Source organism: Ursus arctos, chromosome X, assembly GCF_023065955.2.
Source record: "Ursus arctos isolate Adak ecotype North America chromosome X, UrsArc2.0, whole genome shotgun sequence".
NCBI lineage: Eukaryota > Metazoa > Chordata > Mammalia > Carnivora > Ursidae > Ursus > Ursus arctos.
In genome coordinates, this window is record NC_079873.1 from 43,882,530 (window position 1) to 43,898,884 (window position 16,355).

A 16,355-nucleotide genomic window follows, 5' to 3' on the forward strand; every position below is an offset into this window, starting at 1 on the left:
CAAAAACGTTCAAAATCATTAGCCATCAGGGAAATTCAAATCAAAACCACACTAAGATACCACCTTACACCAGTTAGAATGGCAAAAATTGACAAGGCAAGAAAGAACAATTGCTGGAGAGGATGTGGAGAAAGGGGATCCCTCCTACATTGTTGGTGGGAATGCAGGTTGGTACAGCCACTCTGGAAAACAGTGTGGCGGTCCCTTAAAAAGTTAAAAATTGAGCTACCCTGTGACCCAGCCATTGCACTACTGGGTATTTACCCCAAAGATACGGACGTAGTGAAGAGAAGGGCCATATGCACCCCAATGTTCATAGCAGTATTGTCCACAATAGCCAAATCTTGGAAAGAACCAAGATGCCCTTCAACAGATGACTGGATTAAGAAGTTATGGTCCATATATACAATGGAATATTACTCAGCTATCAGAAAGAACGAGTTCTCAACATTTGCTGCAACATGGACAGCACTGGAGGAGATAATGCTAAGTGAAATAAGTCAAGCAGAGAAAGACAACTATCGTATGATTTCTCTCATCTATGGAACATAAGAACTAGGAAGATCGGTAGGGGAAGAAAGGGATAAAGAAAGGGGGGTAATCAGAAGGGGGAATGAAACATGAGAGACTATGGACTCTGAGAAACAAACTGAGGGCTTCAGAGGGGAGGGGGGTGGGGGAATGGGATGGACCGGTGATGGGTAGTGAGGAAGGCACGTGTTGCATGGTGCACTGGGTGTTATACGCAACTAATGAAGCATCAAGCTTTACATCGGAAACCAGGGATGTACTGTATGGTGACTAACATAATAACAAATTTTTTAAAAATATGGATGAAATGGTTGATATACTAGAAAAACATATTATTTAATAAATCCCAGTAGCACCTAATTATGTAAACATCACAGAGACCATAGGAAAACTTATGAAATTTGTCAGCGTTGTCCCTCAAAAGTACTTTTAGTACATAAGATGGTATTGTATACTTGAAAGGTGATGAGAATACATCTTAAGCATTCTCACCAAAAAAAAAAAAAAAAAAGAGTTAACTACATGAGGCGATAGATGTGTTAATTACTTATGTTTATCTGGTAGTCACCCCATAATGTAAATGTGGAACAAATCATCATGTTGTACACTTAAATATATACAATTATGTTTGTGAATTATTCCTTAATAAAAGTTTTAAAAAGTACTTACTTTTAGAAACAAATGTCTGACTTTTATAGGTATCTTTTTATCCCCCCTTTTCTTCTCCCTCCGTCTCCATTCATTTCTTCCTTTCTTTTTTTTTCACCATGCTCTAAGACACAGTATGTATGAGATTCACATTTTCATATCAGAAATGAAGGCAATGTCTCAAAACTAGTGTGACTATATAATTTATTATACAAACTCAACAGTGTCAAGTGTGAAAAAAGACATTCATCACTAGGACTACAGGTGGAAATGGGGACAAACAGTTATCCTATTTAACCATTTACATTAGCACTAAAGTAAACCAAAAAAACATTTTTGCATTTCTGCATAATAAGGAAAAAACAATTGTGGTACTGGAATTTCTATTTATTCAAGCAGTAACAAATGTGACATTACTGTTTTAATATCTTATATTCAGAATATTTTTCAAGTTATTTAAATAATACTGATTTATAAATTTATTTTATTTCAAGGTTGATTTGTGTGTTATTTGGATTTTTAGTAAAAGTACACACAATTTTTGCCTTCATTTCATATAAATGTTCTGAACATGAACAACCTTTTTGTTTCTTTATACCAATAGAAAGAGTGGTGTGTTTAAAATACATTAGTAAAATATGTTTGGAAGTCTCTTTTATAAAACAAAAATTGTGATGTCCTTTGTATAACATTAATGTCCTCTAAATAAAATTCTACTAAGTAATGTTCCCAACTGTTATTTTGTCTTACAGGTGAAGGGCAATCACAAATTTAAACAAAGACAAGCTGAAACCATGCTAACTGTTCTTTGTTACATATTTGACAATAAAATTCTCTTAATAAAGTTTTAAACTATCATCAAAAAATCTTGTTAATCTTTTATTAAACTTATTATAAATAGTTGACGCTACTGAAAATTATATCACTTTTTAAAATTTTATATTCTGATTGAACTAGTAAACACAAATATAACCGTACATTGATATTCTTTCCAACCACCTTGCTAAATACGAGTTAATTTCACAAGTTTATATCTGGATTGTTTTTTATTTCAAATATCAAGCTATTAATAGACTACTTCTGCCCAGAATCCTCACTGGTAACATAAACAGTCAATACATATTTTGTATTCTTGTGTATTATATACTGTATTCTTAGAATAATCTAGAGAAAAGAAAATGTTATTAAGGAAATCATAAGGAAGAAAAAATATATTTACATTACTGTACTATCAAAAAAAAAACCAGGGTGCCTGGGTGCCTTAGTCAGTTAAACGTCTGCCTTCAGCTCAGGTCATGATCCCAGGGTCCTGGGATGGAGCCCAGCGTCAGGCTGCCTGCTCAGTGGGGAGTCTGTCAATCTTTTCTAAAAAATCTCCTATATAAGTGGACCCACATAGTGCAAACCCATGTTGTTCATGGGTCAGCTGTTATCAGAATAGCCCCTTTTCATTAAAAAAATATATCCAGTTATTTCCATTCTATTAAGGAGATAACAGAATAAAAGAGGATAGTATCTTACTCAAGGTCAACACATTAGTCTTTATAATTTCCTTAATCAGTGTTACGATTTTCAGCGTAAAGTCTTTTGCCTCTTTGGTTAATTTTTTTCTTATTTTTATTTTTATTTTTTATTTTTGCTGTGAAAGGTGGACAGAGTATGCTTTTTTTTTCAAATGTTTATTTAAATTCTAGTTAGTTAGGGTATAGTGTAATATTGGTTTTAGGATTAGAGTTTAGTGATTCATCACTTACATATAATACCTAGTGCTCATCATAACAACTACCCTCCTTAATACCCATCACCCATTTGGCCCATCCCCCACCCACCTCCTTCCATCAACCCTCTTTGTTCGCAGCAGTAAAGAGTCTCTTATGGTTTCCCTCTTTTTTCATCCTTCCCATATGTTCATCTGTTTTGTTTCTTAAATTCCACATAGGAGTGAAATCATATGGTGTTTGTCTTTTTCCAACTGACTTATTTCACTTAACATCATACACTCTAGCTCCATCCACATTGTTGCAAATGGCAAGATTTCATTCATTTTGATTTATTTTTTGGGTGTTGAGTTTCATAAGTTCTTTATAAATTTTGGGTACTAACCCTTTCTCAGATATGTCATTTGCAAATATCTTCTCCCATTCTGTAGGCTGGCTTTTCGTTTTGCTCATTGTTTCCTTTGTTGTGCAGAAGCTTTTTATCTTGACGAATTCCCAGTTCATTTTTGCTTTTGTTTCCCTTGCCTCCAGAGAAGTGTCTAGTAAGAAGTTGCTACAGCCCAGGCCAAAGAGGTTGCTGCCTGGGTTCTCTTCAAGGATTTTGATGAATTCCTGTCTCACATTTAGTTCTTTCATCCATTTTGAGTTTATTCTTATGTATGGTGTAACAAAGTGGTCCAGTTTTCCCAATATGATTTGTTGAAGAGACTGTCTTCTTTCCATTGCATATTCTTTCCTGCTTTGTTAAAGATTAGTTGACCATATAGCTGTGGGTCCATTTCTGGGTTTTCTATTCTGTTTCACTGATCTATGGGTCTGTTTCTGTGCCACTACCATACTGTCTTGATGACTACAGCTTTGAAATATAGCTTGAAGTCCAGAATCATGATGCCTCCAGCTTTGCTCTTTTTCAGGATTACTTTGGCTCTTCAGGGTCTTTTGTAGTTACATACAAATTTTAGGATTGTTTGTATTAGCTCTCTCAAAATTGCTGGTGGTATTATGATAGGGATTGCATTAAGTGTGTAGATTGCTTTGGGTAGTACAGACATTTTAACAAGGTGTGTTCTCCAGCCCATGTGCATGGAATTTTTTCCATTTCTTTGTGTCCTCTCCAGTTTCGTTCATAAGCGCTCTGCAGTTTTCAGAGTACAGATCTTTTACCTCTTTGGTTAGGTTTATTCCTAGGTATCTTTTTTTTTTTTTTTTTGGTACGATTGTACATGGGTCGATTCTTTGATTTCTGCTACTTCATTATTAGTATATAGAAATGCAACAGATTTCTTTTTTTTTCTTTTTTTAATTCATTCAATTAAGATACAGTGTATTATTAGTTTCAGAGGTAGAGGTCAGTGATTTCATCAGTCTTATACAGTGCCCAGGGCTCATTACATCACATGCCCTTCTTAATGTTCATCACCCAGTTACCCCATCCCTTCACCCCCTTCCACTCCAGCAACCCTCACTTGGTTTCCTACAATTAAGAGTCTCTTACGGTTTGTCTCCCTCTCTGATTTTATTTTTTCCCCTCTTCCCCTATGATCCACTGTTTTGTTTCTTAAATTCCATGTATGAGTGAGATCATATGATAACTGTCTTTCTCTGATTGACTTATTTTGCTTAGCATAATACCCTCTAGTTCCATCCACATTTTTGCAAATGCAAGATTTCATTTTTTGATGGCTGAGTAGTATTCCACGGTATGTGTGTGTATATATATATATATATATATATACACACACACCACATCTTCTTTACCCATTCATCTGTTGATGGACATCTGGGCTCTTTCCATAGTTTAGGTATTGTAGACATTGCTGCTATGAACATTGGGGTACAGGTGCCCCTTCTGATCACTAAATTGGTATCTGTGGGGTAAATACCTAGTAGTGCAGTTGTTGGGTTGTAGGGTAGCTCTATTTTCAACTTTTTGAGGAAACTCCATACTGTTTTCCAGGGTGACTGCACCAGCTATTGCAAGAGAATTCTATACATTGATTTTATATCCTGCAACTTTGGTGAATTCATTTACTAGTTCTAGGAATTTTTTGATGGAGTCTATCATGTTTTCTTTTTTTTAACATTTTCTTTATTCATTTGACAGAGAGAGAGCACAAGCAGGAGGAGTGGCAGGCAGAGGCAGAGGGGGAAACAGGCTCCCTGCTGAGCAAGGAGCCCGATGTGGGGCTTGATCCCAGGACACTGGTATCATGACCTGAGCTGATCGTAGACACTTAATGGACTGAGCCACCCAAGCACCCCTCAGGTTTTCTACATAGAGTATCATGTCATCTACAAATAGTGGAATTTCAACTTCTTCCTTGCCAATTTGGATGCCTTTTATTTCTTATTGTTTTCTCATTGCTAAGGCTAAGACTTCTAGTACTGTATTAAATAGTAATGGTGAGAATGGACATCCCTGTCTTGTTCCTGACAGTAGAGGAAAAGCTCTCAGTTTTTCCTCATTGAGGATGATAATAGCTATGGGACTTTTCCATATGGCTTTTGTGATGTTGAGGAATTTTTCATCCATACACACTTGTTGAGGGTTTCTATCAAGACTTGATGCTGTATATTTCTCCTCATTTATGTCATTTATTTCTTGCCTTAAGTTAACTTGGGACTTTGTTGATTCTTCTTTTTCTAGTCCTTCAGATGTAAAGTTACATTGTTTATTTAAGATCTTTCTTCTACACCCTGAATTCATGAACTGGAAGAGTTAATATACTTAAACTGACCAAACTGACTAAAGCCATCACACACCACACACACACACACACACACACACACACACACACACACACACCCCAGGTCCTACTATGACCACCTCACATTTGTTTTCTGCCCCCACCCACCATTAACAGGATGTCCTGAAGAAGAACCTTGTAATAAGTATAGACTAGTCTCCTCATTCCCTTAGATAGTCAGTGGGGGCTCCATGGTAAAGGTTGAACCCCTCATCTTTCAGTTACCATCCACTGATCACTGACTATTAATGGACAATTAGAGGTTATTCCTGATTGAATTCTACTACCTTCGTTGAATATACAGCTCTGTTCATGTGTGTGTTGATTATACATTCTTTTAAGGGCAATTGCTGATCCAATCAGCACCCGTTATATAGGCACTAGAGAGACTGAGGATATGGAACCAAAAAAAGTCCTTGTCCTCACCAGCCTAGCTCTGCAAGTTTTTTCACGTCGACAGATGCTGCCATGATACCGTCCACCAGTGGCCCAGAGGAAGAGAAGCTTGTTCACCAGCATCCTCACATCTTTCGTGGGACAGGAGCTCTGATGCAGGGTACTAGACACTTACAAATTTGACCTCATCAAGATCTTCAGGGTCCAGGGATAAGACTCTTCATCTGGGTGTGCTATGGGGTGAGGAGGGAGAGAGACAGGAAAGGACTGGTCCACTAGTAATGAGGTGGAGGGAGATGGGAATCAGAGTCCACTCAGTTGTGTGGCAGGGAGGCTGAGCCTGGTGAGAACTGAAAATTCCTGGGCCCACCCCTGACCTACCGAATCACAATTCTAGGGGTAGGGCCCAGCAGTCATGTTTGAACAAGACCAACAGGTGATCTTGAAGTTTCACATTAGCATTAGAACCACCAGAATGATCCACAGGACTTAAGTGAGAAAGAGCCCCTCTGAGGTCTCAGCTCCTGGGGGTGTCCTGGGAATGAGGTGCAAGACTTAGCACTGTGGGAACAGAGATGGACCACAACCACTACAACTACTGTGTATGGAGGGGCAATAAAGTCCAGCCCACCGCAGGGTGACTAGCCCCAGCCTCTGACACAGGTGACGATGATGCTGTCTTGCACCCCAGACTGCTAGCCCAGCTGCGGGCAGACACCCATTCGAGGACATCCTCACGGGGCCGCTCCAGTCCCACTTTGGCCACGCCACCTCCTACACATTTGAATGACACAGGAGGCAGCTAAAGGGAAGGTGGCTGGTGGTGGGATGAGGCAGGCAGGAATCCAGGGTGGCCCTGGGTGGCCCACCTGAAGACTGCCAGCTCTGGCTCTTGCCGTGCACAGAGGGAAGGAGCCCCAAACCCGGTGCCTGTGCTCACATGGTCAGGCGCTGTGGTCCAGGGCGGGCATTCGTAGTGCGGGTCTGGAGGACCAGTACAAGCCAGTCTCCAGAGTGGTCCACTGTCCAGTCAACAGGGCTGAAGACGCTTGCCCACCAGTGCAGGGTGTAGTGAGATCACACTAGGGGTCCACTAGCACCCTGTGCACCTGGCTCTGAGTGTTAGGTGATCACTGAACTATTTTGCAGTGTCCTAAGAACTTCTTAGGTACCAGCTCACTGAATCCTCACTAGGCCCCCTTAGAAGAAAACCTGGTCACCAATGAGGCCACTCAGGCCCAGACAAAGCAGGTAACAGACTCGGGTTGTCCAGCTGCCTTGGGGCACAGCAGGCCAGAGGCTAAAGCCCATAAGGACAGCCATGGGAACACTAATGTGATCAAGCGGCCCCCGTCCCTCCCAGGGGCCCTTCTCTGTGCCCAGCCCTGCACAGTGTCATCCCACCTCCTGATGGGACACTCACCGCAGCTCCTCCTCTCAGAAAACCTGCCCTTTACCCTCAGCCCTGGGGAATTGCCCAGGGACTGCCAGTCTGGAGCTGGAGATTCACCCGCATCCTGGAGAATTTTCAGTTCCTCCCTAACAGGGACGTTATGACAGACCCCTGCGGGATGAAGGAAAGAGCTCTATCCTGAACAATGTTGTGCACTTGCAGGGAGCAGGAAAGGTCCAGAGTGAGTGCTCTGAGGCACAGCTGGGGTGCTGCTTGACAGGACGAAAATGGGAGAGACGGGGTGTACCTGAGGCCCCGAGACTAGGGCTGGGGAGGGAGCTAAAGAGGCTCCTGGGGTGGAAGGGGATGCCTGGTGGCTGGCAAGGAGAGCACGGAGGTGTCTGCAGACAGAAGGGGTGTAGCACCTGCCACCAGAAGAGGGGGTTGGGGGAAAGGACAGGGCTGTTCAGAGGGATTTCGGCGGGGGGGGGGGGGGGGGTTTGCCAGAGACAGTGAGAAGGAAAGGCCTCTCCATTCTCCAGGATGCAGTAGCCTACAGTGGGTGCTAAGAGATGGCAGAGATGACAGGATCCATGGGTCTCATTTTGTGGATCTAGGACTCAACCTAAGACCCCAAGGGGCAGGATGCAGAAGTCACTGTGACCAGAGGTGACTAGGGTGGGTCAGATAACAGGCATCCCCAAGATCCAGCCCTGAGAGGTCACTCTCAGAACCCTTCAGTACCAGAGAACTCCCCAGCCCTGGGGTGAACCTGACTTCCGGATGACATGGTGGTGACTGCAGACAGCGAGGACGGCAAGACACCAGGCCTCTCCCCCACAGGGTGGATGGAGCAGAGATTCACTGTCACTGCCCACACAGCTGCCCTGAGCTGAAGATTTGTGGCTCTGTGTCACAAGGTGCCGCCTGTAGGCTCTGGGAGTGGGTGTGTGAGGCCTCTGAGTGGAAGGGCAGCTGTTACTAGGACTAGGAAACCTCTCAGCCAGTTGGGACTATGTTGTCAGGTGTGACATCCTTGAGCTGTTTGTGGTTGGTGTCTAGGATGAGAGCTCTCTGAACGGTTTGTGAGTCTCCACCCCAGGGTATGAGGTCTCTGAACTATTTGGTGGGGCGGGGGTGTCTTTGTCCAGACGGTTGGGTCTTTGAGCTGTTCATGTATCTGCATCTGAGAATGTGGTTGAGAGGAAGGCAGGATGGACCTCGCTCTCACAGGGCTTAGCACTAGGCCTGGGATTTCACATTTGCTGTGCTGTCTCCCATGCCTGCCCTGCTACCACAGGGATGAAAGCTTAGGGTACCCATCCTCAGGGAGGGCCTTTCCTCAGCCACATGCAGCTCCTAGGACCCCACGGTAACGATGCAGATGAAAGGAATATCTGCTGACATTACCCCCATCCCTGCTATGGGCCAACCCCTGTCACGAACCTATGTACATGTATTAACTCAGTTAATCTCTCCAACCCCTAAGGAGAAGGTCATCATTTGCACGTGAGGGGGCTGAGGCCCACGGAGGAAGGGCAATGTCAGCTCTTGAGGAGGGAGGAAATGGATGTGACTTAAGCTATTTGAAGGAGGCAGGCAGAACTCAGCACAGCAAGGCCTGGTGGGGAGTGACCAGGAAGGGGGAAGGGCGAGAGTTGCCCAGGGCCGCAAGGACCCTGTAACCAACTCACTTTCACTTTCAGGATGTCTGTCCCTCTGTCTCTCGTGCACACACCCTGCTCCCCGGCTCAATTCTTGATGTACGAAATGTGGAGGTGGTGGTGGAAGGTAGAGAGGTGAGGAAAGCACCTTGGTGCATCAATTTGCACAAAGCCTCAAGCAAACCTAGACATTCCTGCCTTCACTTCCCTCCTTGCAGCATTTTTGGGCACTGAGTTCAGCAGGAGGCCAGTCAAGGGCATGAGGGGGTGGGAGGAATCATGTGTACACGTAAGACTCCCCATAACTGAAACGTGTCCTTGTCCTGAGGGGCAGAGGGTCCTGATGTAGGTCAAGGCAGTGGGACTGAGGCCCAAGACCACAGGCAGCTGAATTATTATGTCAGGTACATCTTTTGCTCTGGGGAGACATCCCGTAGCAGACCTGGGGGCCCACCGGTGGGCACTAATTCAGTGGGGACAGTGTGTGGCCAGAGAGTCTCTCTGTCCTGGGCTCTCTAATGCTCTTCTTTCTCTGGCTTCTTTGTGCCTGTAACTTTGTCTCTGTTGCCCACCCACCTGTGTGGGACCTCACTCATGCCAGAGGGCCCTTGCTTGGCCTCTCCTGAGGCTATCATCCTTTGACATAGATGTTCATGGGGAACCGTGGGGGGTCGCTCATGGGTCTATGGGACTTTCCAAGGCAGGCGTGTTCAGCCACAGAGGGGTAGAAGGGAGGTTCTCCCTTGGGGCAAGCAAGGAGCTGCTCCCCATACACTGGGTGCCCTGGGCCTCTGGCCTCTGAAAGAACCCTAGGGGCTTTTCTACTACAAACAAAACAAAAAAACCCAAACCAAACCAACAAACAGAAAAACCCCAAAACCAAAACCTTCAGGGCTCAAACAGAGTAAATCAAAGTCCTCACCAGGGCCCTGAAGTCACTACAGGATCTGACCCCTCCCACCGCATCTCCTACCTCTCTCCCTCAGCCATGTTGAGCCAGCCACACCGGCCTCCTCACTGAACCTCATACACCCTGGACAAATTTCCACTCCCGCGCTTTTCCACTGGCTCCGACTTCTGTCTGAGATACTTTTCTTGCAGATACTCATCTCCTCTAGGTGTCTGCTCAAGACCTTCCTTGCTTGACCTGTTTCTAGAAATGGACCCCTCTATTTCATTTCTCCAATTTAATTTTAATCGCAGCAATTGCCAAAACCTGACAACTTCCTTACGTTTTTGTGCTGTATGATCCCAATAGAACGTAAGCTCCGTGAGAGCAAGGTTTTCTTTTTTCCCTGTGTCCCTATTAATGAATGGATGAGAGCATGAATAAATAAATGCAAGGCTGTGATGAGACGCATACCTACACAGGCTAAAGGATTCTCCTAGGGAACATGTTCAAGGGTGACAGGATGGTGACCAAGTCGGCGGTCTTTCTCGGGGGTGTCCTCGGGGGCTCTTGGGAGATGGCCCCTTCCCTAACAGAACCCAAGAGTCCGCTATCCCTCTGACCTATTACTGAGAGGCAACCAAAGGCCTGCCCCGCACCAGGCCTCTAACACCAGTCCGGTGCTCTGTCTTTCCTGCCCCTGTTCCCCCACTACACCCATTCCGCATTGCCCAGGGAGCCACAAGCCAGCACAACGCCCAGCACATTAAAAACGCTTGTAACGCTCCCTGGTACAATGGTGGCTACTGGAGGGAGGTCAATTTCAGCTTAGGAAGCTTTGTTCCCGAGTCCAAGACTGCAGCGAGCTGCGGGGTTTGCATCCTGGCTTTGCCCTCCCTCCCTTTGCAACCAGCCTGGAATGGCCCATGGCCATCTGCATCGACCAGCCATTCCAGGTTCGCACCACCAAGGGGCGCTCGAGATGGAACAGGAAGAGTCTCCGGACGTACCTCTCCGGGGCGAGGAAGGAGGACCGTCCACGCCGGGAGGTGCCACCAAGAAGGGGGCGTCCGATTTTGGAATAATCCATTGTGTAGGTGACACCTCTGTGGGTCCGCTTACACACCGCGTGTGGCGTCGGCCACGGATCCCAGCGGAGGCGCTAATGGCGCCGCCGGGGCCTTCCCCACACGCTCCGCTCCATTCTCCTGGCCCATTTGAGCCCGAGTGGACACCCGGTCTGAGGCCGCAGCCTTCAGTCACTTCGCCGATGCCACCCCTCCGTCTCTACATGGTCAGGTCCAGCTGGGCAATAACCGGGAGACAGATTGGCTCTCCACTGTAGGGGGCGGGGTCAGAGACTTTCTAGGCGGTGACTGGTTCCGGCGAGATGGCCGGAGTAAACCCTTCCGGGGCGCACAGTGCCTCCGGATAAACCCCCCGTAGTCCCCGCCTCCGTCTTCGCCTACCCAGTTCCCATTGGTCGTTGGGCTGGGACGGGCACGACGATGGCAGAGCTGGTGCTCGGAGTGAGGGGTGTGTGTGGTGTTTGTGTGTGAGTGCGTGCGTGGGTGTGTGTGTGCGCGCGTGCGTGTGCTTGTGTGTGCGTGCGTGTGCGCGGTGGCCTTTCAGAGGGTAGAATTTTTCTCTCCGAGTTGAACTACTCACCGACCGACTGCCCCGAGGGGCTGAAGATGCTGCCCCAGTCGGTGGCGAGGTTCGGCGCAACAGCTGGCTGGTAGCCGGTGTCTGGCGCTGGACGCGCGCGGTGACTGTGCCGTCTTCACGTGAGCTCTTTCAGTCTCGTTCAGCCCTAACACAAGCCTAGTGGGGCGCGTCTGGCACGGCGCCGTCAGTCCCACAGATGCAGTCAATTAACGTCCAGGGCGAGGTCCGTGGGCTTAGTTGGCGACCCTGCCTAGGAAGTAAAGTGTGTCAGGCAGTTTGGGGATGTGTATCGCTATAGATAGGTCAGTACGGATGCAGTTTGGGTACATTTGATCTTTCTGAGCCTTTGGGGGGATTGTGAGTGAATGGGATATGCCGTCTGAGCGGATTGTGTACGCCATGGGATCAGGTGTTTCAGGCTGTGTGTACCTGTATACCTGGGGGTGCACTTTCTAAGGTTTTTGTGCATTGGTGTCCCTGGGTTTGAGATCTCTGTGTTGGCGTCTGCACCCTAGGATGTGAGGTCTCCGAGCTGTTTGTGAATCTGGGTTTCAAGCTGTGATGTCTCTGAGCTGCCTGGGCTGGGGGGCATTGTCTTAAGGTGTAAAGGATCTGAGCGGTTTGGGAGTTTGTGTCCAAGGTGTAGGTTGTCTGATTTGTGTGGGGGCTTTATCTGAGGGTTCTGTGGTGTTTCCGAGTTACTTAAACTTCTGTCTTTCTGGTTTTGGAGGTCTTTGTATTAGCTTGGGAGGTGTCTGCATGGTTTGGGAGTCCCTCTAGGATGTGACGTATCTGAGCAGATTTAATTTGTGTCCTAGAGTGAAGACGCTGGTCTGTTGGGGTGTGGGAATTGTCTCAGTGTGTATGATCTCTGTTGCCTTCGGGAGGCTGTGATGCACAAAGGTGTGAGCTCTTTGTGCGGAGATTTTCGGAATCTTTTTAAGGCTGTGTCCAGTGATCTGTTTTTGTCGTCTCTGGGTATCTGAGCTGTTTGGGGTCTGTCTTGGAAGTAAAATCTTTTACCTTAGTGGTTTGGGGACCTGGCAGATAAGATTTCAAGGCCCAGAGCCCCAAATCCTGGTTGTGTCATTGGGCAAGTCACCTGTCTCCTGAAGCCTAACTATGGATCATAATCAATAAAATGGGGCCAGTGCCTGTCTTGGAGGGTACCTGTGCAACTTAGAAGTGTGTGTAAAGGTCCTGACTCCCAACCACCTTCCCCCAAGAATTTTCTGATCACCTGCTGTGTGCCTGAGTACTTTTCTAGGAGTTGGGAATACAACACAGGACAAAACTGACAAAGTCTCGCATTTCATAGAGTTAGCCAGTAAGTATATATTGACCATCAGAGGGTGGCAAGTGCTACATAGAAAAGGTTAGAGGAAAGAATATGTGGGGTGCATGTTGTTATTCAGGGCGATGAGGGAAGGACTCCCTCAGACGGTAATGACTGAGCAGAGGACTGAGGAAGTGAAGGAGCAGGCCGTGGACCTACCTGCATTGTTAGAGTGTTGCAGGCAGAAGGTACAGCAGGTGCAGCAGTGCTGAGGGAAAATCCCCTGGGTGTGTTGCTGGATATCAAGGAGTCCTGTGATGCTGGTCAAAGTCCTCGTCGCTGGCTTTGACCCACAGAGCTCATTGAAAGGTGTCTGGTGTTGGTGTCTCTGTTTCTCCCACAGCCTGTGAGGGAAGTGGTCTTCATCCCCATTTTACAGACAAAGGACCCAAGGTTCCAAGAAGTACACAGAGTCTGCTCTCCTGCTTACACCTGACATTGCTAAAAGAGGGGGAGACCTTGTGCTCCGTCGCAAGAGACAGAGGGCTTGAGTGTCAGAGCTGCACGGTGGACGCCATCCACGCTGGCTGTCAGCCAGCCAGCTGATATCAATGATAATACGGGAATCATGACCCTCGTTACCTTTATACACTTGATGGAGGTCAGGACTGAGAAAGAACAGGGGTAGAGAAGACAGGCAGGAAGAGAAAGCTGGAGAGCAGTGAGGAAAAAAAGGCACTGGCTTCATGATATTGCCCAGATTTGGCCCAATTCACCTTAATTAACTGATCGTATTGAGGTAGATTGACCTCTTCCCCTCCCCTTTCTTCCCCTTCTCTTCTGTGCCTGAGCAGTTGAGCCCTAAAGCCATTCGGTGCCACAGAGCAAGGCAGGTGTCCGTGTGTAGGGGCATCCCATGCTTGAGGAGTCAGAGCCCAGGCACAGTGAGCAGGGCATCCATACGTAGGAGCAGGCTGCGTTAGGGACAGAGCCCAGGGTGGTGAGGACGATGTCCCTGGGGGTTGGATGGGGGAGAAGGGTAACTGGCTCAAGGATTCTAACTCGAGTGGTGTATGGACGTCAAGGTCAGGGAATGGTTCAGCAGAGCATGTGAGGGTGGGCCACTGTTGTGCAGGAGGGATGGCTTCTATACAGTGGGATTCATCCACTCAGTAAATGTATAAGGATACTGGGAGACATGACTCTCACTTTTGGAAAAGGGAGTTTCAAATACAGAAGGGAACAGAAAACAAATTCTGAGGTGTTACATTGGGATTGGAGGTCTCCGTGTAAACTCCTGCTTTTTGGTACATGTGTGTGCATTATGCATAGATCGATAGATACAGACGTACGTATGTGTGTATGTTGGGATGGCAGAGGAAAAGGAGAAATGAGCCTGGCTCAACTTGTGGTACCAGTAATAAGGGACAGTTCAAGGAAGGATTGGCGGATGTCAGCAGGACACAGAAAATCGCTTGAAAGGGCTCCCACTGGAGCATACTGGGGATAATTTTGTTTTTTCAGCTTTATTGAGATACTATCGATATATAACACGAGTAAGCTTAAGGTATACGAGGTGATGATGTGATAATGTATATACTGTGACATATTTACTATGTAAAGTTAGTTAACAGTCTGTTCTTCACATAGTGACTGTTGTTTTGTGGTGATAACATGTAAGATCTACTCTCTTAACTTTCCATATCTAATACAATATTGTGAATGATCGTCACCAGACTATCTATATATGTATTAGATCCCCATAACTTAGGGCTGGAATTTTGTACCCAGGACCAGCGTTCCCCCCAACCTCTGGCAAACACCATTCTCATCTCTATTTCTATGAGTTTGCTTTTTAAATTTCCACATATGTGAGAACATACAGTATTTGTCTTTCTCTGTCTGACTTATCTCAGTATAAAGCCTTCAGGGTCCATCCATGTAGTTGCAAAAGGCAGGATTTTCTTCTTTTTTATGGCCAAATAATATTCCATCGTGTATCTCTAGCACATTTTTCATGACCCAGTGATCCCTCCACGGACACGGTTGTTTCCAAATCTTGGCTGTTGCTGCATAGTAAATCATAACATTGGTGTCACTCCTCCAATGTTCTTTTTCAAAATTATTTGACGATTCTAGTTCTTTTGCCTTTCCACCTAAACTTCGTAATCAGTATATATTTCCAAAAAGTCCTACTGGGATTTTTGATTGGCATTGCATTAAAGTGATGGATCCCGGGGCACCTGGGTGGCTCAGTCGTTAAGCATCTTCCTTCGGCTCAGGGCGTGATCCCAGCGTTCTGGGATCGAGCCCCACATCAGGCTCCTCTGCTGGGAGCCTGCTTCTTCCTCTCCCACTCCCCCTGCTTGTCTCTCTCTCACTGGCTGTCTCTCTCACTGGCTGTCTCTGTGTCAAAGAAATAAATAAAATCTTCTTTAAAAACATAAAGTGATGGATCCCTTTGGGACCTAGTGACATCTAAATTTTACTGACCTTATCAACCCATGAACACAGTGTGTGTCTCCATTTGTTCAGGCCTTCTTATACTTCCTTCCTCAGCTTTTTGTACTTTAGGGCATACGGATCCTGTGTATGTTTCACTAGGTTTGAGGGGGGACGCTATTGTGAATGCTATGTGTGAGTGACTTCTGCTTTTTGTTTTGTTAGGTAATTGTTCATAGCTAGCATGTAGAAACTTGCTTGACCTTCTGTGTTGAGCTTGTATGCTGCAACAACGTTGAATACACTTGTTAGTTCTAGAAGGTTTTTTTTTTTTAATTTCATGGGATTGTCTATGTACATAATCCTATCTTCTGTGAATTGGAACAGCTTTATTTCCTCCTTCCTGATCTTTGTTTTTTCTGTCCTTTCTGGAATGGCTAGGACTTCCAGCAAATATTGAATAACAGAGGGGAGAGTAAATATCCTAGCCTCATTTCTGGTCTTAGGGAGAAAGGATGTAGTGTTTCTCCATTAAATAGGATGGGAGGTGTAGGGATTTTTGTAAGATGCTTCATATCCAGGTTAAGAAAACTCCCTTCTGTTCCTGGTTTGTGGAATGGTTTTATCATGAATGGCGGTTGAATTTTGTCAAATGCTTTCTCTGCATGAATTGATACGATCATGTGGTTCTTTTTTTGATACACTAATAGAATTGATTTATTAATTGATTTTTAAATGTTTTTAAAGATTTTATTTATTTATTTGACAGAGAGAGAGGCAGCGAGAGAGGGAACACAAGCAGGGGGAGTGGGAGAGGGAGAAGCAGGCTTCCCGCGGAGCAGGGAGCCCAATGCAGGGCTCGATCCCAGAACGCTGGGATCATGACCTGAGTCGAAGGCAGGCGGTTAACGACTGAGCCACCCAGGTGCCCCTATTAATTGATGTTTAAAAGATTTATTTACTTATTTTTAGAGAGAGAGAGA

The 16,355-nt window shown here is 45.9% G+C and overlaps 1 protein-coding gene and 1 long non-coding RNA gene across 14 annotated transcripts in view; one reads left to right on the forward strand and one right to left on the reverse strand.

Moving 5' to 3' along the window:
* Window positions 1-1,366: 1,366 nt before the first annotated feature.
* LOC130543612 (uncharacterized) lies at window positions 1,367-11,363 on the reverse strand. The gene is made up of 2 exons (XR_008959090.1): window positions 10,997-11,363; window positions 1,367-6,273 (listed from the first exon to the last, which is right to left on the reverse strand). It is a non-coding gene; the product is annotated as an uncharacterized LOC130543612 (long non-coding RNA).
* Window positions 11,364-11,451: 88 nt separating this feature from the next.
* LOC125282017 (protein FAM156A/FAM156B-like) overlaps window positions 11,452-16,355 on the forward strand; it is a 49,676-nt gene continuing 44,772 nt past the window's right edge. For 7 of the 13 annotated variants that reach the window (XM_057311634.1, XM_048215932.2, XM_057311638.1 and 4 more), the window contains exon 1: window positions 11,471-11,773. The gene's annotated coding sequence lies outside the window, so the exon portion shown is untranslated. Of the gene's footprint in view, window positions 11,774-16,355 lie in introns of all 13 variants that reach the window. The other 6 variants (XM_057311591.1, XM_057311627.1, XM_057311630.1 and 3 more) reach the window with 3 other exon arrangements.